The following is a 24,549-nucleotide window of genomic DNA, read 5'->3' as shown; positions in this document are numbered from 1 at the left end:
GACATAAGTGATGTTGTGTCCTTCTCAAGGTATCACATCTAGAAACACTTGATGTCTATTTGTCCCTTTGTGGTGATAGTAGCTTTCACCCCTTAGTTATCAAGTGTGCCTTTTCCACAGTATGGTTTTCTATCGCTCCTTTTGTAACTGATAACTAATTTGTGAGAAGATACTTTGAGACTGTAAATTTCCTATTCCTTATTGGACTTCTTCCCCACCTCCCACATAGAATCCGTTAATGAATCTTACTTGAATCAATTGTTACTATTAATATATAGTTGCAAAATGGTGATTTTTAAAAATCTAATCATTCCTTTTACATTTATTAATTGTAAGAAAGAACTTATTTATTTATTATCAAAATGGACTATAGGGTCTTATTTTATTCAACAGGTTACAATCCATTACTGTCTGTATTTATTTTGATGCTCAAAATTGTCATAGGTTTGGCCAGTAAGAGCCCATTTAAGCTGGTTCTTGTGCACTTTGACATGCTCTACAATCATTTTTAAAAATTTTGAGCATTTCCTGTCTTTTTTTTTCTATTCCCTTATTTATTTTATTTCTTTCTTTATTTTTTGGCTGTGTTGGGCCTTTGTTGCTGTGCGCAGGCTTTCTTTAGTTGCGGCGAGCGGGGGCTACTCTTCGTTGTGATGCGCGGGCTCCTCGTTGCGGTGGCTTCTCTTGCTGTGGAGCATGGGCTCTAGGTGCACGGGCTTCAGCAGTTGCAGCACGCGAGCTCAGTAGTTGTGGCTTGTGGGCTCTAGAGCGCAGGCTCAGTAGTTGTGGCGCACGGGCTTAGTTGCTCCGCGGCATGTGGGATATTCCCGGACCAGAGCAGGAACCCGTGTCCCCTGCATTGGCAGGCAGATTCTTAACTACTGCGCCACCAGGGAAGCCCCTCCTGTCTTTCTTTCTGGTGCAGGAAGATGTTCTAGGCTTATCTTGTATCTTCTGTGCCCCAGCTTTGGAATTAGCCATTTCTCCAAGGGGACTGCATGCTTTTAGTGAATGATGGCATTTAGAAACCAAGATCTGAGTGCATTGTATGCCTGTGTTTCATTTTTCTTCTTTTCAGTTATCTGTATCTTCTATTTTTAAACACAAAGAAGCATATACTTCTTTACAATAAAGAAACTTACCTATACGTTATTTTTAAAGAGAAGAAAAACAACCAAAGATAGTTGTAACAGATCCCCTTGGGACCCAAAATTCCTTGGCCCCGTGAGAAGACTTTTCATCCATTGACTTTGTCAAATGCCAGAGGAAGTAGTTCCAAAACAGAGTCTGGCCCAGGAGGTCACTGGGTGGTACTGTCTTTCCTCCATCTCCAAAGCACAGGGAGGCACACAGCAGAGTCTGTCTGCGGGGGAAGAGCTCAAGGTCCAACTTGGAGGCTGGGAGTGGTGCCCCAGGCAGGGAGCAGAGCAAGAATCCATCCAAACCAGCAGCTGATAGGAAAAGAAGGGGCCACGCTCCCCAGCCACAACCCCCACGTTTGTACAGAAACCAGCCCAGCAGGCTGATGCATCCACGACAGACACACACACACACACACACACACACACACACACACACACACACACACACACACACACACACACACACACACACACACACCACCCCTGGAAGAAGGAAGGGGGCTGTGAATGCGCATGTCTTTTTAAGTACTTTAATTAACTTTTGATATGCCACCAACATGACCAACTCCTACCTTTTGCCAAGAGCAACTGGCTGGGACCCCCTCCCAAAGGAGCCCTCCTTGACCTGTAGCAACTCCTTGGCCTGAGGCCCAGCCCGGGCCCTAAGTGACTGCTGTACTTTGGTGCCGTCCTTGGCTGGGATGGTGGAAGAATCAAGGGCCACAGCAGCTCCTAGGCACAGTCACCCTCTGCCTGGGGGGAGTCATGAAGAGAAGCTGCCCCTTCTCTGTGCCACTGCTCCTCTTTCTGGTTCCTTCGACAAGAAATGCAAATCCTGGACACTCTCATTTTTTTTCCTTATGTTGTAAACTCTTCGCCTCAAGGCCCACATTTCTTCCATGAAAACCTCCACTGCAGGCTTCCTTCCACCCCAGACCCCCACCCCCATCGAGCTGCCTGGGCTCCTTATGGCGCAGGTCACATGGCTTTGCCATCACCTTGCCACACTGTGAGCTCAGGAGGCCAGAGGCTGTGTCGTTTCATTCTTGCAGCCTCAGTGCCAAGCACGGTGTCTGACAACAGAGTTTAATAAACTCTAGAATGAGTGAATGAATGAATGAATGAATGAGAGCAGTGGAGATGGTACAGTTGAGGCTGACCAAGGGGGACGGAGGCAGAATGGGATATTGGGATTCAGGGATTTGTTCTGAGGCAAAGCTGAGAGGCTGACCACCTGGTCCAGACTTGCCCCCACTGGCTCCTGCCCCGGGCACTGTCACATCACCCTGCTTTGTCTTCTCCACAGCATTTCTATCCGCTCTGTTGTTTATCTGTTTACTTTCTTATCCTCTGTCTCCGCCACCTTGGCCCCTTCCCTCAACTGCCCCATAACAGCACAAGGGAACCTGCCCCCGGCTCACAGCTCTACCCCAGCCCTGGCACAGCTAGACACACATAGTAGGCACTCTGTAGCTCTTCACTGAGGAATGAATGAATGAATGAATGAATCTCTGCTCCTTTTGAAGGCCTAGGTTCTGTTCTCAAGGCCTTGTTTTTTGCCCATCTTACAAATGGCCTGTTAAACTTCAGATGCACCCCTTCCTAGGGGCCTCCTGGGGATGGTAGTGACTTCTAGGCTTTCCCCCCTTCCTCTTCTCCTGGCTTTCCTCATCGTCTTTCTCTTTTCATCCCTGAGTGCCTGCTGTGGGCTGCCCATTGTCCTGGACACGAGGAAGACAGACTCAACTCGGGTGTACGGTCCTGATGAGATCACTGGTGGAGGATGTCAGAGAGGCTCGGAGACGCGCAGGCACGTCACGTGGATGTGCTTCCTCATAATCTGAGCCCTGTCTGCCTTGACATGGGACCAGGCAACTATGTCTTTTGAAACTACTTAGGAGGTTGGTTAAACGTAAGCACTACTCACACAGTGCCATCCAGTGTGGTGATTTCTAGTTCGGAATGTTTTGTTCGGTGTGGAAGAACATGATTATTTGAAATTCTTGCAGCAAAGATGCTAAAGCTGTTCTAGGTGAAAAGCTTACAAATCTCTGTCACCATCTGTGAGACATATGGAGAGAAATGGGGGAAGGAGGATCCCTCCTCTTCTTCAAATTAAAAAAAAATTTTTTTATTGAAGTATAGTTGATTTACAATGTTGTGTTAATTTCTGCTGTACAGCAAAGTGATTCAGTTACACATACGTACACATTCTTTTTTTTATAATTTTTTCCATTATGATTTATCATAGGATATTGAATACAGTTCTCTGTGCTATACAGTAGGACCTTGTTGTTTATGCATTCTATATCTAAAAGCTTACATCTGCTGACCCCAACCTCCCACTCCATCCCTCCCCCAAACCCCTCCCTCTTGGCAGCCACCAGTGTGTTCTCTATGTCCGTGATTCTGTTTCCGTTTCATAGATAGGTTCATTTGTGACATATTTTAGATTCCCCATATAAGTGATATCATATGGTATTTGTCTTTCTGACTTACTTCACTTAGTATGATAATCTCTAGTTGCATCCGTGTGACTGCAAATGGCACTATTTTTTTCTTTTTTATGGCTGAGAAGTATTCCATTGTACATATGTACCACTTCTTCTTTTTCCATTCATCTGTTGATGGACATTTAGGTTATTTCCATGTCTTGGCTATTGTGAATAGTGCTGCTATGAACATAGAGGTGCATGTATCTTTTTGAATTATAGTTTTGTCTGGATATATGACCAGGAGTGGAATTGCTGGATCATATAGTAGTTCTATTTTTAGTTTTCTGAGGAACATCCATACTGCTTTCCACAGTTGCTGTACCAACTTACATTCCACCAACAGTGTAGGAGGGTTCCCTTTTCTCCACGCCCTCTCCAGCATTTGTTATTTGTAGACTTTTTGATGATGCCCATTTTAACTGGTGTGAGGTGATACCTCATTGTAGTTGTGATTTGCGTTTCTCTAATAATTAGCGATGTTGAGCATCTTTTCATGTGCCTATTGGCCATCTGCACTTTTTCTTTGGAAAAATGTCTATATAGGTCTTCCCATTTTTCGATTGGGTTGTTTGTTTTTTTGTTGCTGAGTTGTATGAACTGTTTGTATATTTTGGAAATTAAGTCCTTGTAGGTCGCATCATTTGCAAATATTTTCTCCCATTCTTTAGGTTGTCTTCTCGTTTGTTTATGGTTTCCTTTGCTGTGCAAAAGCTTGTAAGTTTGATTAGGCCCATTTGTTTATTTTTCTTTTTATTTCTACTGCGTTGGGAGACTGACCTAAGAAAACGTTGGTACAATTTAGAGACTGTTTTGCCTATGATCTCTTCTAGGAGTTTTATGGTGTCATGTCTTATGTTTCCTCCTCTTCTTGAGAATAAAGTAGAAAAAATTCTTCTTTGGGGGTGGGGGAGAGGAAAAGGCTGGTGTTTCCCAGGTAAAGGGACATTTTTGATCCATTATACATATTTTTCATAACTTTATTCTGACTATAAAATTAATCTGTGCTAAAATTGGGGGAAGAAAACAGACAAATATAAAGAAAAGAGCAATTTCTCTAAATCCCACTCCCCCCAAGACACTAAACTACCAATATCTTTGGCACATTCTCTTTTAGTCTCTTCTCTAAGCATGAGATCAGGTGTAGGTGCTTGAGATTATGCTGTTTGTATAATACCATCCCTTGTGTTTCCACTTGGAAGGCCACAGGTATTTTCCCAGGTAATTAAAAACACATTATCAGGAAGGGAAGCAAGTTGCAGCATAATACATTTAGCCCAATACCAGGAAAAACACCATCCAAAATACTAATGTGTATTTTCTATGCATGTGTGGAAAGTGTTTTTGTGAAGCTCTGAATGGACACACTTCACACTCAAAACAGTGGTTATTCTGGAGAGAGACAGAGGAAGAACAAAGAGACGGATGGAGGAAAACAGGGGATATTAGGTTTACCAGCAATGGTCAATTTGAAAAGAGAGAGAGAAATTTAAGTTTTTAAGTGTAACATATATAATCGAAATTATTTTTCAGTTAGACTTTATTATAGTCATCATTATATTGTTTAATATTATATTGTTTAATATTATATTAATAATAATATTAATACCTTATTTTACTTAAACTTTCTTCTCAGATCAGACAGCAGAATTGTGTCGGATTCTTAGCTATGTTCAGTAATTTTGTGGTGAACCTCTCTGGGTACAAATCGTTGTCTTAATCTTCAGTGATTTCCTTTGCACGAATTCCTACAAGTGGAATTCTCGGACAGTGTCCATTAATTTACACCCCTCCAAGCACAGCATGTTAGCATCTGCCTCACCACATCCTCACAAAACAGTATTATCAGTTTTTAAAATCATTATTAATTTGGCGCTGACTCGCTTAATTTTAATTAGTATTTCTCTAGTACTAGTGGATCTAAAAATTTTTTGGTACATTCATTAGCCATTTTCCCTGAGGAAGGATGTTTCATCGTTGACTTTAAGGGGAAGATGAAAGGCAGAAACTCTTCAAGGAGGGAGCAGTGGGGATCCACACTGAATACCATTTGTTTTCATTCTTGGAGGTTTCTTCCTTTCTCTGCTTGGGAGAAGGAGAAGCTGAGAAAAAGCAGCTTGGGGGGCAGAACAGCAGGAGTAACATCAGCTATGAGTCAGCCTGAAGCTCGTAAAGTTAATCTTCCAAAAACGCAGCTCTGGTTACATCACTCACCTACTCACTCCTTCATCTCCCCAACACCTGTCAAGAGAAAGTCCTTCTAATGGAACCCAACCCACCTTCCTAAGCATTTTCCCTCACCTGCACATCACGTCCTCCAATCAATGGGCTGTGTGCCATTCTTCAAACACAGAGCCCAAGTCCTACTCCTTCCTTTGCTCACATCGTTATTCCCGCAACTGCAGTGCCCTCTTTGCTTGATCCCCTCGTCAATCTTCCCTTCCCTTAAGAACGATTCCAAAGGCCACCTCTACTTCAGTCGTGCTTTTGCTCATGCCCTAAAATTCAAGTGACTTTTCATTCCTTGCAAATTCCATTTGTTCTTGAGGCAGGAGTTAGGGACAAGGTTTGTTCAAACCCTGGTTTGTTTGGATCTCCCAGTTTCTACACGTGTTCCTTGGGCAAGTTATCAAGGAACCCGAGTCCCTGATTCCTTTTCCGTAAAATCAGAAAATTATATGAGACCATGTAAATAAAGTATCCGTAGTTCCTGGCACAAAGTAGAATGTTCAACCAGTGTTAGTTTCTACCTTGGTTCATTTTGCCTTGCATTAGAGTGATGTAGATCACTTTCATACCATCCCCAACTTCTTTCTAGAGTCCAAAGTCCTTGCAGGAAAGACCCCAGTTCTTGCACTTTTGTATGCCCTCTTCACCATAACATCTGTCACAATGCCTTGCACTCAGTAGATGGTCAATGCTGTTGAATTTGGATAAGGTTAAAGGCAAATCATTGAGAATTTACTTTTGACTGAAATTTAATAGGTAAGCGAAAGACATGTATACAGCTTCTATAATAAACAAACCAAGAAAGTAAAGAGAGATGATTGAGTGTGAACTTGGGTTCCAAGACCGGATCTTGCACTCTTGGCTCTAAGATGCTGGGAAAGCCATTTACTTCATGTAAAAGCCTTAGTTCCTGTGTCTGTGAAGGGAGATCTTACTAGAATCTACTTCATGGAGGAGTTCCTAGGGAAGAGAAAATGAGATCATACATAGACAGCACAGGGCACATAGCAAAACGGATTATCATTTTATAGGTATAAAAGAAGGCAAAGACAAAGAATTGTGAGAATTAAATTTGTTGACGAGAGATTGAAATACATCTCCCTAGTTCATATTTTTTAAGTCCGTAAGAATGTTAATTGTAGTATTTGTTTAAACTTTGCTTGCTTAGTGTTTTTTAAAAGAGAAATATTTTATCAAACAAGGAGTAAAATGTTTTAATATGAATGTTCCGGACTTGATGAGAGTGCTTTAATGCCATCACCCTAAGTTTTACAGAAAGTTTGTATCCTGCAGCTAGGATGGCAAGACCATGGCACAATTTCGTTGTCCTCATTCATTTATTGAGCATATACTACGTGCCAGGCATTTAACAAAGCATACTTAAAGTGCAAAGGCAATACGTTTTTAAAAGTTTCAAATTACTCTTTTTCATACTAAAACTGTAAAACAATAGTCTTGAAATTTTCAGATTTATAGTGCTTCCAAATTTGAAAGAAATGGAATATTTCTCAACTTTGTCAGTTCCCAGGTACTGAGTAAAAAGTCAATAGGGAAATCTAGCTCTGAATTTTTGAAGAAAGGGGAGAGTTTACACTTAACCAACCACTTAGAGAAAAGAAAGAAGGAAAGAAGGGAGGAAGGAAGGAAGGAAAGAAGGAAGGGAGGGAGGGTGGGAGGGAGGAAGGGAGGGAGGGAGGGAAGAAAAGTAGAGAGAAACAGTAGGTTTGTCCGTACAAGTGAGAATATCAGGAAACTATCTTTACTTCCACCAACTTCATCACTAAGCAAGTGTTTGCTCAAAATCCTCCAGTGGCTTTCCACTGATATTAGGAAAAAATTCCAAACTCTAACATGATGTAGTGGACAGTATTGGTTGCCTACATAATATTCATTCTCCCCTTCCCAACTACACCTCTACTTGTTCATGTAAACACTTCACTCCTAATTTCAGAGGGGACTTGAACTGTCTGTCCTCCAGTGCATGGCAATCTCTGGTAATTATCAGTTGTTCTTAATCAGCAAGGGAGTCTGTTGCTTCAGTCACTGCTGGCAGCCCCTTTGTGACCATGAGGAGAAACAGGCTGAGAATGACAGAGCAATGAGCTAAAGATTCTGGCTCCACTGAATCAGCAAACTCTGAAGCCACCCACCTTTGAACCTCTCATAATGTTAAATCAGAAACTTTATTATTTAAGTCAGTTTGAGTCTAGCTTTTGTAACCTGCCACAGCTAAAATCATTCTAATGGTTATACGTGCTTTAAGGCCTTCATACATGGTGCCTCCTCATCCTGCCATGTGTCTCTCCACTTGATCCCAACGCTTTCATGCCCCGTTCTCCTTTTGATTCCTTAAATGTGTCTTGCTATGTCTCTTGGCTAAGCCTTTACGCGTACAATTCTCTCTTTGGCTGGCTAATTCCTACCAATCTTCAGGACTTTGCATAAATGTTGCTTTCTCTGGAATGGCTCCCCTGACCCTTATGATCTTGTGTTGAGTTAGATATCATTCTCTGAGAGATAATTACATATTATTGAACTAACCTATTAACAAGATTATTTTATTGAGGCAATATTGCATGGTAGTTTAATCAATAGATTCTAGAATCAGACTGCATGTGTTCAAATCTAGGTTCCGCCTCTTTCTAGCTGGGTGATATTGGGCAAGTTACTCGACACTCTTTGGTTTAACTTCCTCGTATATCAAATGGAGATAATAGTACCATCCCCATACATTTATGGGGACTACGGAAATTAAATGCATTTAACGTATGAAAAGCACATAATGCCAGTACAGAGTAATGATTGCCATTGTCACCATTGCTAAAGAGGCAGGTTAGTAGAGAGGAAAAAGATCTAAGTCCAAGACCTGGATCATCAAATAATTATCCGCAGGAGCCTTAACAACTGCCAGGCTTCTCTGGGCCTCCATTTTTCTCACCTGTGAAAGGAGGTTCCATTCTGTCAACTCTATTCATTTATTCAATAAATATTTATTGAGTACCAACCCTCTTATCATTATGAAAGGTCCCTCTTTATTCCAGTGACTTTTTTTTTTTTTTTAGAAGATGTTGGGGGTAGGAGTTTATCTATTTATTTATTTTTGCTTTGTTGGGTCTTCGTTTCTGTGCGAGGGCTTTCTCTAGTTGTGGCCACCGGGGGCCACTCTTCATCGCGGTGCGCGGGCCTCTCACTATCGCGGCCTCTCCTGTTGCGGAGCACAGGCTCCAGATGCGCAGGCTCAGTAGTTGTGGCTCACGGGCCTAGTTGCTCCGCGGCATGTGGGATCCTCCCAGACCAGGGCTTGAACCCGTGTCCCCTGCATTAGCAGGCAGATTCCCAACCACTGCGCCACCAGGGAAGCCCCCCAGTGACATTTTTTAAAGTCTATTTTGTCTGATATTAGTACAGCCTCTCCAGCTCTTTTTTTGTTTTTTTGTTTTTTCTTTTCTGTTTTTTGTTTTTTGCAGTATGCGGGCCTCTCACTGTTGTGGCCTCTCCCGTTGCGGAGCACAGGCTCCAGACGCTCAGGCTCAGTGGCCATGGCTCACGGGCCCAGCCGCTCCACGGCATGTGGGATCTTCCCGGACCAGGGCACGAACCCGTGTCCCCCGCATCGGCAGGCGGACTCTCAACCACTGCGCCACCAGGAAAGCCCTCCAGCTCTTTTATGGTTGTTGTTGGCTTGATATATCTTTTTCCATTCTTTTACTTTCAACCTATTTGTTGAACTAAAGTTTGTATCCTATACATAGCATATGGCTGAATCTATTTTTTTTAATCCAATCTGACAATTTCTGCCTTTGATTAGATTGTTGAGGCTTGTTTTTAAACATTGGAGATACTATAGTGTAATTGAACATTGAGAAAAAGGACCCAGCAGAAGGAGAGGTAGAAAATGTAGACCAATGAATATAAATGTTCTTGAGAAGGTAAACAAGGAGGGAATCCATAGCTCATGTGAAAGAAGTTGCCTCTTATGGAAGAGATCCTTCCTCTGTGATGCCAGGAAGGAAATAGAGAACTGGTACAGATGTAGGTCCTTTTATGCGTGTGATGATACAAAACTCAGAGCTTTCACATATGGTGTTTTCTGTATTCTCTTGTGGTAGGACTCAAAAAATATAATCAGGTTGGAAGTACTTCAAAAGCATTAGACAAACACAAAGCAGTGTTTTCACTTATTCAACCCCTTGTCATTTAGCACAGAGTGGAGCTTTGCATATCTAACTGAGACCCCAGGACAGCTGGGTTTTGAGGGGATGGACTCAGGAAGTCAGAGGCAGGAAGGGGAGGTCTGGAGCCCTGAGCTTGGCCTGCTCATGACTTGGACCAAAACCAGGGCTGAGAAGGCAACGTGGAGAAAAAGAGGCTACTCTGGATTTGTGCCTAATTCCCTGTTTCATATGGGCCCAGCCCTGCTGGCAGTATCCACTGGCTCTGAGAGAAGAGGGCTCTGGATGTGCCCAGTCGTTGCACAACGTCCTGTCACGTCTACAACCAGAGGCTGCTCGTCAGCCTGGGTCGACTGGCCAATGGTGATCAGCCCTGGGAACAGGCCGACTGGTGAGCAAGCCTCGACTGGGCCGCCCCAGTTCCTCGTCCTGCCCAAACTGCGCAACCCTCACAGGCCCGAGGGCCTTCCCCTCCCGCAGAGCCCAGCCCACTTCTGATTCACCCTGCTAGCCAGTGGAGACACAGGCGTCTGTGCCCAGCCGCTGGGCAGGGAGGAAGTGCTCTGGCTTAATGTGTCTGCGTGACAAATTTTCTTTTTCTTAAGACATTTTTTTTTACTGAAACACAGGCTTATTGTTGAAAAAGCAAAATATACATATAAAAAATGTATCACTACCCCCTAACCCTATGCCCCCCCCAGAGGTAATAATGTTAACTTTTTGGTATATGCTCTCTCTGGGTTTTATATATATATTTTTAATATGTATATTTTATATAATTTTAAATATATATTTTATATATACACTTTTTAATATATATATTTTTTTTAATGGAATAATATGAACACAAAGGCAAGAGGGGAAATGAAAATCAAGTGCTTTAAGGTCCTTGCATTTTCTGGGCGGTGGTACAAGTGCACTGCGTGGAAGTGTCCTTTGTATTAACAGGAGTAAGTTAAGAATGCACATTGAAATATCTAGGGTCACCACGAAAAGAATGGTAAAAGGATATGTAACTAACAAGCTGACATAGTGGGAAAATGAAGTAATAAGAAAAAAGAAAGGAGAGGAAAACACTGAAAACATATGACAAATAGAAAACAAATAATAGCATGGTCAATTTAAACCGGAACGCATCAGTAACCATATGAAAAGAAAACAGGTTAAATATTCCAATTAAAAAGCAAAGATTTTCAGACTGGATAAAAAGAAAAACAAAATTCAACTTTACGCTACTATGAGAGGTATATAAGAACTCTGAAAGGTTGTAAGGAAATGGACTGGAGAAGATTAAACTAAAGAAACCTGGGGCAATGTAAGGAGACATTAGGTCCAAACATGTTATTAAGGATAAAGCGGGAAAGGACTTCCAGTAACGGTAGAGTAAGGACCACAATCCGTTCTACACAAATGAGCAATGATAAACTGGACAAAATTATCAAAAACAACCATTTGGGGGCACTGGAAGTTGACTAAAGGCAAAAAATATTGAGAAGTATTTTTTCTTGAAGAACTACTAGAGCTACAGGTGAGAATGGCAAAGTCTATGGCCTTCTTGCCTCTGGCTACTCTCATCCAGCACACCTCCAGCTCAGTAGAGGGGAGATACAGCTTCATCACCCTGGAGCTGGGCACGGAAACCAGCAACTCTGATGCCATAAGACGAGGGATTTGAATGAGGAGGCAGTGCTTTCCCAACTGAAAGTGGTGGGACTGGGTGGGAATGGACAGGGAAAACCCACAGCTTTGTTGTCCCAGTTCAAGGCAAGCAGTGGAGCAGCTAGAGGTTTACTGGGAGAGCCTGGAAGTGAAAGAGCTGTAGAAGAGCTGAGATAAGCTCTCCAGACATCCCTGACTGAATGAGGAACTCCCGCCTGAAGGAGACCAGAGGCAACCTGGCAGAAAGTGAAAGCCAAGGAAACTTGAGAACTAGCTGTGACCCAGTACACTCCCACACACCTGTGGAGAGCAACAGAGGGCGGAAGGCTCACAGGCTTGAGGTGTCTGAGCACAGTTGATGATGACTAGGTTATGCAGACACAAGGGTGACTCCTAGACAGCCAGGCTTAAAAAAAACAAACAAAGTCCAGAGTTTCTAAAACATATGTCACAGTGTCGAATATACTATCCAAAATTAACTGATACAAAGAAAGAAGAAAATGTGACCTTGTCTAAAAATTGTTTAAAGAGAAAAGACAATACATACAAGTAGCCCAGTAACTCATTTAGAACGCGTCATCTGTTTTGTGCTGGGATCCTTGGATACACCCTTGAAGAAACCTTAATAGCTGTACGATATACTGCTTAAGAATGTGGACTTTGGTGTCAAACAAAACTATATTTGCATCCCGGCTTCAATACATACAGGTCACTGTCTGATCTCAGCCTCCTTCCTTAACCTCTTTGAACTACAGTTTCTGCACCTGTATAATGAGGGTGGGAGTCCCTACTGCATAGGTTGTTGTAAAGACTAAATGAGATAATATGTGGGAAATGCTCAGTACTCAATAAATGGCAGCGATTAGTACTGTGACTGCCCAATAGGGAATGGGGTCAAGTTTAAGCTGAAATGCAGGGAAGTGTGGAAATGCACACCGGCTTGGAGCCTCCTGCAGTGAAGACTAGGCTATCAGTGAAGAAACCCTTCTAGGGACCCAGCAGGATGACATCCCAAGGTTCCTTGGCTCCCTTGGGATGACTGCAAGACTTTCAACATATTAACAGGAAAGAAAATCTATGGCCTTTCTTCTTTTTGTCAATGTGAGACCCCAGAACTCATCTTCCCAGCATCTCCTTTCTTGCTCCCTCCTACAAGAGCCATAGCAGGCAAGCATTCTCATGTCCGTCCTGAGAACACGGTGGAGGAAAGAGCAGAACGTGTCCAGGCAAAGGGTCGGCTTCTTCTCAGACTGCCAAGGGCAAGGGCACCTAGGATAGAAGAAAAATTGAGGCTGGGGCCATGGAGAACAGACAGCAACATTAACCCTCTTTAGTAGCTGCAGAGAAACAAAAGAAAGTGGCGGCTACCAGCGCTTGGCTTTAACTAGTCTTTCGTCTTCCATTTCTGTTTTCTGACCACTGAATCTGGCTTTGTTAAAACTCTCTGAATTAATTGCCTACATTTGTATATTCACTTATTCATCTATTCACTTCTTCATTCACTCTTTCATTCATCCTTCCAACCATCTGTTTATTGATTCATTCACTCATTGGTTCATTCACGCATTGAAGGACTCATCCATCTATCCATTCATTTATTCATTCACTCATCCATCAAAATAACATTCATTGAGAACCTTCTTACTGCCATTTGTCAGGTACAGTGCAGGCTGTGTGTGGACAGGAATGACTTCCCTCTTAAATATACCATCAAATCCCCAGGACTTAGAAAGATGATGACGGGTTGCCAAGATGAGAATAAACAACCCGTGCAGAGGGAGCAACATTTGGAAATGCACGGTCATGAGAGGGGTTGGTTTCCTGGCACAGCAACAGAGTTCCCTTTGGCGGAGCACGGGGTCTGTGGGGGAAGAAGACAGGAGATGGGGCCACCTTGTATGAATATCAGGCCAAGGTGTTTGACTTGATCCTGTGGGAACTGGGCAGTTCACTGGTTTTTCACCAAGAGAATAGGATGCTCATTTTGGGAAGACACCTCTGAGAGAGGAGAAACTAAAGGATGGGAGATCAGCAAGAAGGTTTAGACTGAGGTCAAGGTGAAGGAGGCAAAGAAGCAGTATTTGAGGGGTGTTTCTGAGGAAGGTTTGACAAGCCATGTCTCCAAATGTCATCTAAGGAAATGGGATTTTTTTTTGAGGAGGGAAAGCATCTTTACCTTGTGTTGTCCATTCTCAGAGCACATTAAAGCCATTTTCCAGTCCAGAGTGTTAACTGTTGCATGGACCCTTAGATGATGGCAACCAGAATGACTCCCCTGCCTGACAGCACAGACTTTCCTGCAGTCCTGAGAGTAATGAAGGCTTGCATTTAAAGAGCTCTTTCTCTGCTCATTCCTGATAGAATCTTCAAGACGCTCTCATCTTACAAATGAGAGACATATACTAAGAGCGGCCCACGAAGGTTAACTACCTTCTCAAGGTCACACAGCTTGAAAGAGCTGAGTATAGAACCGATGCCTACTGACGACTCCAGCCTTCCTACAACAGCATCAAAGGTATATTGACGGTCACATAATCAATAAGACTACTACTTAGATAAAAATTATAGACAAGGCATACAAAGAAAATAATTGCTGTTACGAGAGCCAGTTTTCCATAAAATTCCTTTTATAGTGTTTAAAATTTATTTAAGGATTACAAACTTGAATATATACCTTCAACAAATAAGCTGTGTTGTCAGAGGCATCAAAAGGGGGAAATCTACAGTCCTTCCTCGTGGTGGTCACCTTCTATTCCTGGGAACTAGGAACACAATTTGCAGTAACTCTGAACAATTCTGTGTAACTCAAGGATTGCTTGCAACCCGCCTCTCCTCCCGGCTGGCTTCGCCTCACCCAGGATAGCTCTCTAGCTCTCAGTCCTGAGCCTGCTGCCTGCTCTCCACTTACAGGACGACTCAGTTCTGCGTGTCATCCTCCTAATGCCTCTTTTCCAGGCTTCCCATCAGCCATGGACCAGAGGTCCCAAACTGGCCACCCAGGAATCTGAGATGACCTATGACACGGTATTTGGCCTACACCGTACTTTAAAAATTTGAATTGGTTCTCAACATTTAAACATTAGAAAACTTCACATTGAAAAAAATTTAGATTTCTGACTTCTCTTTTTTTTAAATTTTTATTGGAGTATAGTTGATTTATAATGTTGTGTTAGGATTTCTGGCTCTTCTTGAAAAGTTGGAAGATCTGGCAGGACAGGCCTGCCTTCCCGCCTGGAGATCACTGGCCAGAACTGAGTTGCGTGTGCTGTTTAACTAACTAACTATGTTCATCCCGGTTCTCTGCCTGCTTCCCTCATTTATGGAACTTGACTGACCCTGAAGGCGTTTGAGCTTGAGACCCCTGAGGTAGATGACCCTTGGTGTACATCACTGAGCACCTGCTGCCTCTAGTATTTCAGAAGGAGCCAGGAGGTCCAGGACATGGAGTGTTTTGTGGTTTCACTGAAACCCAGATGGATTTGACTCAGGTGTGGACATATGAACCAAAGAGCATGAGAACTTCCAGTTAGTACGATGAGTTGCAAACTTAATTTTTTTTTCTCAGTGTAGTGCTCTGTCTGGATCGTTCTATGAGGTATCAATTCCATATTTCTTGTTTATAAAATATTTTTTATAGAAGTAGTGTTGATAATAGAAACATACCTGAAAGTACACATAAGACAAAAAGGAGAAAACAAAAATCAGTCAGAATCCCTTTACCCAGAGATAACCTCTGTTAACAGTTTTGTGTCCATCCTTCCAATCTTTGTTCTATGCATTTAAATTCCTAGGAGAGTGGAATTGTATTACCCCAAGAGTTGGTGTTTTTTTTTAACATCTTTATTGGAGTATAATTGCTTTACAATGGTGTGTTAGTTTCTACTTTATAACAAAGTGAATCAGCTATACATATATTCCCATATCTCCTCCCTCTTGTGTCTCCCTCCCACCCTCCCTATCCCACACCCCAAGAGTTTTATAATCTTTTTTTTTTTTTTTTTTTTGGCTGCATTGGGTTTTTGTTGCTGCATGCAGGCTTTCTCTAGTTGCGGTGAGCGGGGGCTACTCTTCATTGCGGTGCGCGGCCTTCTTACTGCGGTGGCTTCTCTTGTTGCAGAGCACGGGCTCTGGGGTGCGGGCTTCAGTAGTTGTGGCTCACGGGCTCAGTAGTTGTGGCTCGCAGGCTCTAGAGCGCAGGCTCCGTAGCTGTGGCACAAGGGCTTAGTTGCTCCGCGGCAGGTGGGATCTTTCTGGAGCAGGTCTCAAACCCGTGTCCCCTGCATTGGCAAGCGGATTCTTAACCACTGTGCCACCAGGGAAGTCCCTTTTTTTTTTTTAAACTTAACAGTACAGCATCAGTGGCTTTTTACATTATTAATTATTCCTCTCTAGCATGATCTTTAATAACCACATGATATTTCATCATATGACCATTCTTTGGCTTATTTAACCAAGTCCCTCTTTATGGGTTTGAAGTTTGGGGTTTTTTGTGGTTTTTTTTTCCACTAGCAAAATTAGTTTATTTGGGAATAACAGATGAATTACTGGGTTTATTTTTTCAACAGTGTTTCAAAGAACATCCTACAAGTAGACTTGGTGCGCCACGAGGTATGCAGAAACCTAAGGCTTTTGCTACCCACATTGATGTTGGTGCTATATCTCATTGCGCAGAGGTTCAGCTTACACAGAGTGAGACTGTGCTTTCAGGATAGACTCTTGGGGACCGGGACCTTATCGGGAATAAGTGATAGAGTGAGGGCCTACAGTTTTAACATGCATCTACACGCTAGAGAGAATTGAATGTGGATATGTATATTGGTTCCAGTACTTGGGTTCAAAAAAACAAATAGCAGAAATTCATAATCAAGGAGATGTGATTAAGCGAGTGTGTGTGTGTGTGTGTGTGTGTGTGTTAGGGGACAGTAAGGTCGATGGGATAATAAAGCTGCTGGTGGAAGTTACTTGGGGAATCTCAGGCTGCATATTACAGGAAAGCAAGCAAGGCAAGGGCAGCAGCGAGAGTTTGCTCTCCTGAATCAGGTCACTGCAGAGTAGCCTGTGCAGTTCTGGGCGTCCCAGTTCTGGAAAGATACAGCATAGTAGCATGTATTGAGAAGGAAAGGGGCAAGGGTGGTAAGGTTTCTCCTGATGGTGCCCCATGGCCAATGGCTAAAGGAACTGTCTGGTTCCAAGGGAGGTTTGGGGCATGTGGTCCGAGAATCATCAGTTACCCAAAAGGCTGTCAGTGAAACCTGTTTGGTGGTTCCCCAAACCCTGAGCTTGCGCAAATGAATGGGAGTCACGGGCTGACAGATTTCAACTCAGTCTAAGGAAGAACTGTCTAACAGTCAAGAGCTGTTACTAAATGAAACAGAAGTTTCTGGAGGGAGCATAAGAAACTATTCACAGTGGTTACCTCCAGGGAGGAGGGACCAGGGGGAGGCACCATTTGAAATTACCCTTGTGTGCCACTTGAAAATGTTTTTAAACCATGTTCATGAATTACATTTATGATGAAGAAACAAATTTAATAATGCAACACAACAGGAAGAAAAAACAAGTGGATTTACCAGCTAAGGTATTTTGGTGCAAGCATCAAAATGCAACTCTGGCTTCTCAGCGGAACAAGGACAGAAAGGATTTGATGGAAGGATACAGTTCACAGAATTGAAGGGAAGGCTGAGGAAGGTCAGGAGTCCGGGAGCTGCCTGGAGCCCTCAGGGGTCATTTCTCTTTGCTGTGACTCAGTTCTATCAGTTTTCTGTCCGTATGTCCCTTGGTTCCAGACTCAGATTCCAGTAAGAGACAGTCCGATTGGCCTAATTTGGGATCATATACCCATTCTCTTGCTGACTGACAGCCTCTAGTAGAACCCCTTGAAATGGGGGTGGGCAGCTACCCAAAGGAAACTTGGGATGCTGTTACCAAAGAAGGAGGGAGGGATGCCAGGCAGGCAAAACCAAGCCATCCATTACATGGGTTTACAATGAACAGAATAAGCTGTCTCAGAAGGTAGTGATCTCCCCATGCCTGGAGGTATTCCAGACAGACTGGATGTGCACCTGGAGACAAAGCCGTAAAAGGATTCAGCCTCTAATGGGGTTTGATTACACCACGTCAACATCCCTCCCAGCCCTGAGATTTTACAGTTCTGTGATTTTGGGAAAATGCTATCTTTTGGACCGGACAGCTCCAACACAGCTAGGACCATGCTGCTACAGCCAATGTACCTTTCCGAATCCCTTAGTCCAGAGCCAACCAGAATGAAATTATGTTCTCACCAGGTTCTTGTTTCTCATTTCTCCTTTGTCTTCTTTTAGTCCGTTTTCCTTGCACTTTGTTTTTTTCTTTTTTTGGGCCATGCCTTGGGGCATGCGGGACCTTAGTTCCCTGACTAGGGATCAAACCCATGCCCCCTGCAGTGGAAGTGCAGAGTTCTAACCACTGGACCGCCAGGGAATTCCTTTCCTTACGCTTCTGATACTTCTCATTTCATGGTTTTGAGAACTCAGATTGATTATCAGAGAGGCTTGTCTCTGGGGTCAGACTTCAGATCAGCTCTAAGATTTAGCCTTTACAAACTGTGTGACCTTGGGAAAATTACTCAACTTCTCTGGACCTATATATCCTCATCCGTAAAATGGAGATAATAATAGTACCAACCTCATGGGGTTGTGGAGGGAATTGAGTAACACATCTAAAATGATTGTTAGAGGGTCTGCCGTGGAGAAAGGGCTCAAAAAACACCATCCCCCCACCCCCACTTAGCATCAGTGTCCTCATCAACAACAAAATTATTATTAAAAGAAGTAGGTCCAGGGGCTTCCCTGGTGGCGCAGTGGTTGAGAGTCCGCCTGCCATGCAGGGGACGCGGGTTCATGCCCCGGTCCGGGAAGATCCCACATGCCTCGGAGCGGCTGGGCCTGTGAGCCATGGCTGCTGAGCCTGCGCGTCCGGAGCCTGTGCTCCGCAATGGGAGAGGCCACAACAGTGAGAGGCCTGCGTACCGCAAAAAAAAACAAAAACAAAAGCAAAAGAAGTAGGTCCAGAAGAATCTGCCAAAAGTGATTTGGAATCACTTGATACTCCACGAGAAAAGGGGCCCATGTCCTATTTATTTTCCAAACTCTCGTCCCTAGTAGAGTTTCTGGTACGTACGGGTGCTTAATAAAGGTCTATAAATAAGTGAGTGAATGCAAGAATAAATGAATCAATCAATGGAGGTTGAAGAGTAAGATCATTTCTGACGTGGGGTTCTTTTGAGGTTCCAGAAGACAAGGGAGCCTGGAAGAGGAGAAAACCCTCACCAGGTGTTCAGCGGAAAAGAACAGATGAGAGGGTTAGTCTCAGAGCGACTCACAGACAGATAAGCCCCCAAAGAGACATCCCCAGGACCACCCCCGTGACCTGGGGGCGGAAATGTGGGTGATTAGGCAGCAGGAGGCCCCAGGGGACCGGTTTGTACCGATTTGGGTTTCAGGGTTGAAGGAACCTGATGGAAGTTTTCAGAGTAAGGCACTTGGGTGATCTATTTTGGAGGAATTATCTGGAGAAAAGAAAATGAGAACTGCCAGTAACCTTAGTGTGCTGGCCTTGGGCAGGAAAGAGGTGATTCTGGGACGCTCATAGCCTGATTTTTCAGGCCCAGTGCTCTGAGGGGCCCTGTGGGAATCAACGTTGGAGATGTAACAACGTGACGATGTGTGTGACGGACAAGCAGAGCAGCAAAGTGCTCGTAGGAAAGAGACCAGATCCTAGACGGGAGGGGATTTTTTAAAGTAAACTTTTTATTAAGAGATAGAGAAAAGTGAGAAATCAGAAACATACAACTTCATGAATTTTCAAAACTGAACCTGCCATGTTAACAGCACCAACATAGAGAAATTCCCTGGTGGTCCAGTGGTTAGGACTCCATGCTTTCACTGCCGAGGGCCCTGCTGGGGAACTAAGATCCCACAAGCCGTGAGCTGCAGCCAAAACAAACAACAAACAAACAAAAAACCCTGGAGTACTTGGAATGCAGATTTCCTGGCCCCATTGTCAGAGGTCCTGGTTCCATAGGCCTAGCACGTAGCCTAGGGATCTGCATTTCTGATGCGCCCCCAGATTTAGATGAGGGTAGCCCCTGGACCGCACTTTCACACACTCGCCTTTTGGGTGAGAACATGCTTTAGAGTCAAGCAGGCCTGGAGTTGGAATCCTACCTTTTCCTTCAATTAATAACTTGATCTCACAAGGAAAGTGGGGGCAGTGGTACTTACTCATAGGTTTGCTTTGAGGATTAAAAGGAAATGCATGTAGGGACTCCCCCGGTGATCCAGTGGGTAAGACTCCACGCTCCCAATGCAGGGAGCCGGGGTTCGACCCCTGGTCGGGGAACTTAATCCCACATGCATGCTGCAACTAAAAGTCCACATGCCACAACTAAAGATCCCATGTGCTGCAACAAAGATCCTGACACGGTGCAGCCAAGATAAATGAATGAATGAATGAATGAATGAAACGCATGTAAATCCACGAGAGCTGCTTAGCGTGGTGTTGGGCATACAGTAAGCACTCAGTAGATGCAGCCAAGCAAACACGCACACAGAAAGGACAGGATTGTCCCTAAATCTCTGTGCCCAGCACCTAATATGGTGCGTGATCAAACAAGACTGAGGACAGGGTAGCATTATGGTCAGCAACACAGGCTTGGGGTCAGACACCCTGGGGTGCGCGTTCCAGTCCTGGCTTCACCACTTACTAGCTGTGTGACCTTGAGCGGGTTACTTAACTCCTCTGACTCTCAGTTACCTCATCTGTAAAATGGGCATAATAATGCCTACTTCACAGGGCGATTGTGGGCATGAAATAAGATGACCCAGTAAACTTTGAACCCATGGCCTGGCCCCTGAGAAGAGCTTGATAAAAGTTGGCAACTGCTGCTATGTATAGCTGAAGCTGAGAAGGTTCCATCCCTGGGCCATGGAAGGGTTCTCTCCAGGGACAGCCTGAGAGGAGATGGGCCACCTCTCTGTGATAACATGGAGCAGTGTAATAAAAAGGCTAAAAATTGCATGCTTATTACGAGGCCAGAGTGTCACTACCATGATTATGGGCCAGGCGGGGCTGCCCAGGAAACCTCTTCAGGTGTTTATACCTTCTGGGGCGGGGTGGGGGGGTGGAGGCAGGAATGGAGGGTGGGGGGAGGTTTGCTCCTCATATGGAAATTCTTACTTAGCTTCTGCCAAACACAGAGGATGGACTTTGAATTCTTAAAGGGTTGGGGGCATCAGGCTGTTTCCAACTCTACTTCCCAATGCTCACATCTAGGGCGGGGGCACTACAAATCCCGCCTAGACTTCAAAGTGGTTTTCAGGGGTCACCCCAAGGTGCTTTATTTTTGGTGAACTGATTTATACTGGCCGACTAAGAATGGTCCAGATGTGAATTGCTGCTCCCTGCTCCCTCCCTCCCTCCCTCCCTCCTTCACACGCCTGGTTTAGGGTTGGTGTGTCACCGCTCACCGCAGCTGGGGCCTGGCCCTCCTCAGAACAGGGAGAGACTGCCCCGTGTCACTGCCTTTGTCACACAGCTATCCTCTCACTCAGAGCCATCCAACCTCAGCAGGCCTCCTCGGGCCCTGCCACCCAGATGGGTCTGACTCCAGCCCCTGCTTCCTCTCAGGCCTGGGCCCTAGGGAGCTGCCAGCTGGCCACTTGCCACCCTCCCCCTAGAGCTGAAGTCTGTGACTCCAGGGAGGTTAGCACTCTGTCTGGTGTCCCTTTCATCTCTGTCCTGTGGCCCCATGCCACCATTCCCACCTGGCCCAGACCATCACCGAGGCCCTGGAGACCCAGCCATTGGCACATGTGGCTCTCTCATGTAGCCCCTTCTTTCCTGGGCCTGAGTTCATGGGTAGGGAGGTGGGGTGAGTGCAGGTGTGCGTGCGCATGCGTGCGTGCGTGATCTGCTCTCCTGTTTTAAAGGATTCCGAGCCACGTGAAACTTCCCCTCTGGATGTGATTCCAGGTTGCAGCAAATGTTTATTTATGGGTGAGGGTGGGGAGTGCACTGGGGGTGGGTTGTCAGTCCTTTTGTGGGGTGCTTCACGTGGTGGCGCGAGACTGTGACTGAACCTGACGCTCCCAGAGGTTAGCATTGCACAAGGAACGGGTTTGCAGACTGCGGAGGGATCTGCACTTTTGTTTGGTTTTGACCAAAAAAAAAAAGGTTAGTAGTGAGGGGCTGAGGGAATACCCAGCCTCTGATACCTAAGAGAAGTCCCTGGACTCGGACCCTCCTATTGTGTGACCTTAGCCCAGGGTGGGAAATGCTCCCCTGAGCGCCCTGGCAGGTGGGAGTTTTGGGTCAGTGCCTGGAGTGGGCAGTCCAAAGCCTTGAATTGAGACTTTGGTCTTTTGGCTGTAGATGTTGCTTTAATGCATTTCTTCCCCTGCCTGCGTGAGAACTTCTTGGTACCTCTTGCCATCCCCTCACTGCCCGACCCAGGCCCACGGGGCCCGATGCTGCGAGGAATAATCTTGAGCAGGCTGGGCTGAACAGGCGCTTGGCCACGGCAGGGGGCGTGTCTGGGTTCTTGGAGAGCCCTCCCCACCTCTGCTGGAGAGATGTTTCCTTGACCCAACCCTAGTGGGCTAGCTTCCACGCCATGACACTTTGGCAAGTGGGCACGTAGCGTCAGGGCCCCCACCACCGGAAAGTACCAAAGCCTTTGGCACCCCACCCTCTCCTCCCCAGTGACCCCAAGTGGGCAACTGCTGTGGCAGCGGGTCTGGCCCAGACGGACACTGCCAGCCTCCTCTCCCTGCAGTGGGCATCAGCTCTACCTCCCCGCGCGGGGCAATGCCCTGGCACCTCGGCCCGGCACTGTCTGTCCCCGCTAGACTTCTCAGGGGCTGGCTCCGTCTGGGCCACCCTCTGCCGAGCCCTCAGCTCCTGCACAGGTGACAGGCCCAGGCTGCTCTCTGGGAAAGGTTGGATGCTGCCTTATGCCCCTTTCCAGCCGCTCTTCCCCCACTCATGCACACAGGCACGCACCACACCAGGCGGCTTGTTCCTCACCACATACAGGGAGGGGGAGACCAGCCCCTTAGTGTCTTTTGAAACATGAAGAAAAATGTGTGATCCGGAGCGTGACTCCTGTGCTGGGCTCTTGGGCCCACTTGAGTCTGTCTGTCTCAAATCTAGGCATTTTTGCTTCAATTTTATTTTATTTTTTTAAGAAAAGAAAACAAAAATCTGCACTAATTTACCTGGTTTCGTAGAAAAATTTTTAATTTTTTACATTTTTTGGTGTCCGTTTGTATTGAATAATTTGCTACATTTGTAAAATGTCAGAGGTATATATAATATATGTATATATCTAACGTAAAAGTAATTTTTTTCTTTTCAAGATTTTTTCTGAAGAGGAGGGAAAGATATTTTTTCAGGAAAAACAAACTTTAAAAAAAGAGGAGAATAAAATCTATTTCTCCCCTTTCCCCATCCTCTCTCTGTCTACCCCTCTTTCCCAGGAACGAATCAAAACGTGGATTGTCTTGTGAAGCAAGTAAACTTTTAGTCCAGAATGATGTCTTTTTCTTAATGCAGTGAGCTGTAGGTTCTGTAGTTTGAGCCCTGGGGATGGGAAGGGGGGCACTGAGGCAACACGGAGAGGAGCTCGCGGGAGCAGGGTAATGAATTTGCTTTCTTTAGTGAAGGAGGAATACAATCAAGTGTTTTGTATTCAGAATGTTGTGCAATATTTTGGAATGCCACATTGGTGTGTTTAGAGATTTCGTTTAAAAACAAAACAAAAAGATTGAGCAAATCTGTACAGTTTATATTGTTGCAGATTTTTTTAAGTTTGTATTAAAAGCATGATATATAATTAAAAAAAATTATACTGGCTGATTCTCCAAGAGATGGAATATGGACAGCTTACTAGCTTAATGTTTACCCTCTCCTGCATGAGGCCACCTGAGGCCATGCCTAGAATCAGAGGTTCCAGTCCTACTGCTAGATGTTGCGGAATTCAAACCAAAGTACAAGACAAGTTCCTCTTCCTGGAGAGCAGGGCTGACATGCACAGTTGCACCGGTTGGAAACTGCTCAAGGCCATTGAACTGAGAGAGAGAGAGGGAGAGAGAGAGGGAGAGAGGGAGAGAGGGAGAGAGGGAGACCTCACGAGTATATTTGTACATTTTGAAAAATAACCTTTGGGGACTTCCCTGGTGGCGCAGTGGTTAAGAATCCACCTGCCAATCCACCTGCCAATGCAGGGGGCAGGGGTTCGAGCCCTGGTCCGGGAAGATCCCACATGCCACAGAGCTACTAAGCCCGTGCACCACAACTACTGAGCCTGTGCTCTAGAGCCCACGAGCCACAGCTACTGAGCCTGTGTACCACAACTACTGAGCCTGCGCGCCTAGAGCCCGTGCTCCGCAACAAGAGAAGCCACTGCAGTGAGAAACCCACGCACCGCAATGAAGAGTAGCCCCTGCTCACCACAACTAGAGAAAGCCTGCACACAGCAACAAAGACCCAACACAGCCAAAAAATAAACAAACAAACAAACAAACAGAATACAGCTCTAATGATACCACAGTGTGATCATCTGCTGCCGCAAACCAGCTGTGTGACCTTGAGGGAGTCACTCTACCTCTCTGGGCTTCAATTTTGTCACATGTAAAATGAATCAGTACCCCAGGTGATTCTGATGCTCATGGTCAGCAGGCCCAGTGACTAAACACTGGTCCCTTCCAAGTGCAACCTCCTCGGGGCCTGTGTTTCACCGTGCTGTAAGCAGACAGAAGTTCTGCCGAGCAGGAGATGACTGGGAGGCCAGGAAATAATGTCATGATCCCAAACCTG

Source organism: Delphinus delphis, chromosome 17 (assembly GCF_949987515.2).
Source record: "Delphinus delphis chromosome 17, mDelDel1.2, whole genome shotgun sequence".
Taxonomy (NCBI): Eukaryota; Metazoa; Chordata; class Mammalia; order Artiodactyla; family Delphinidae; genus Delphinus; species Delphinus delphis.
This window is presented reverse-complemented; position numbering follows the sequence as displayed.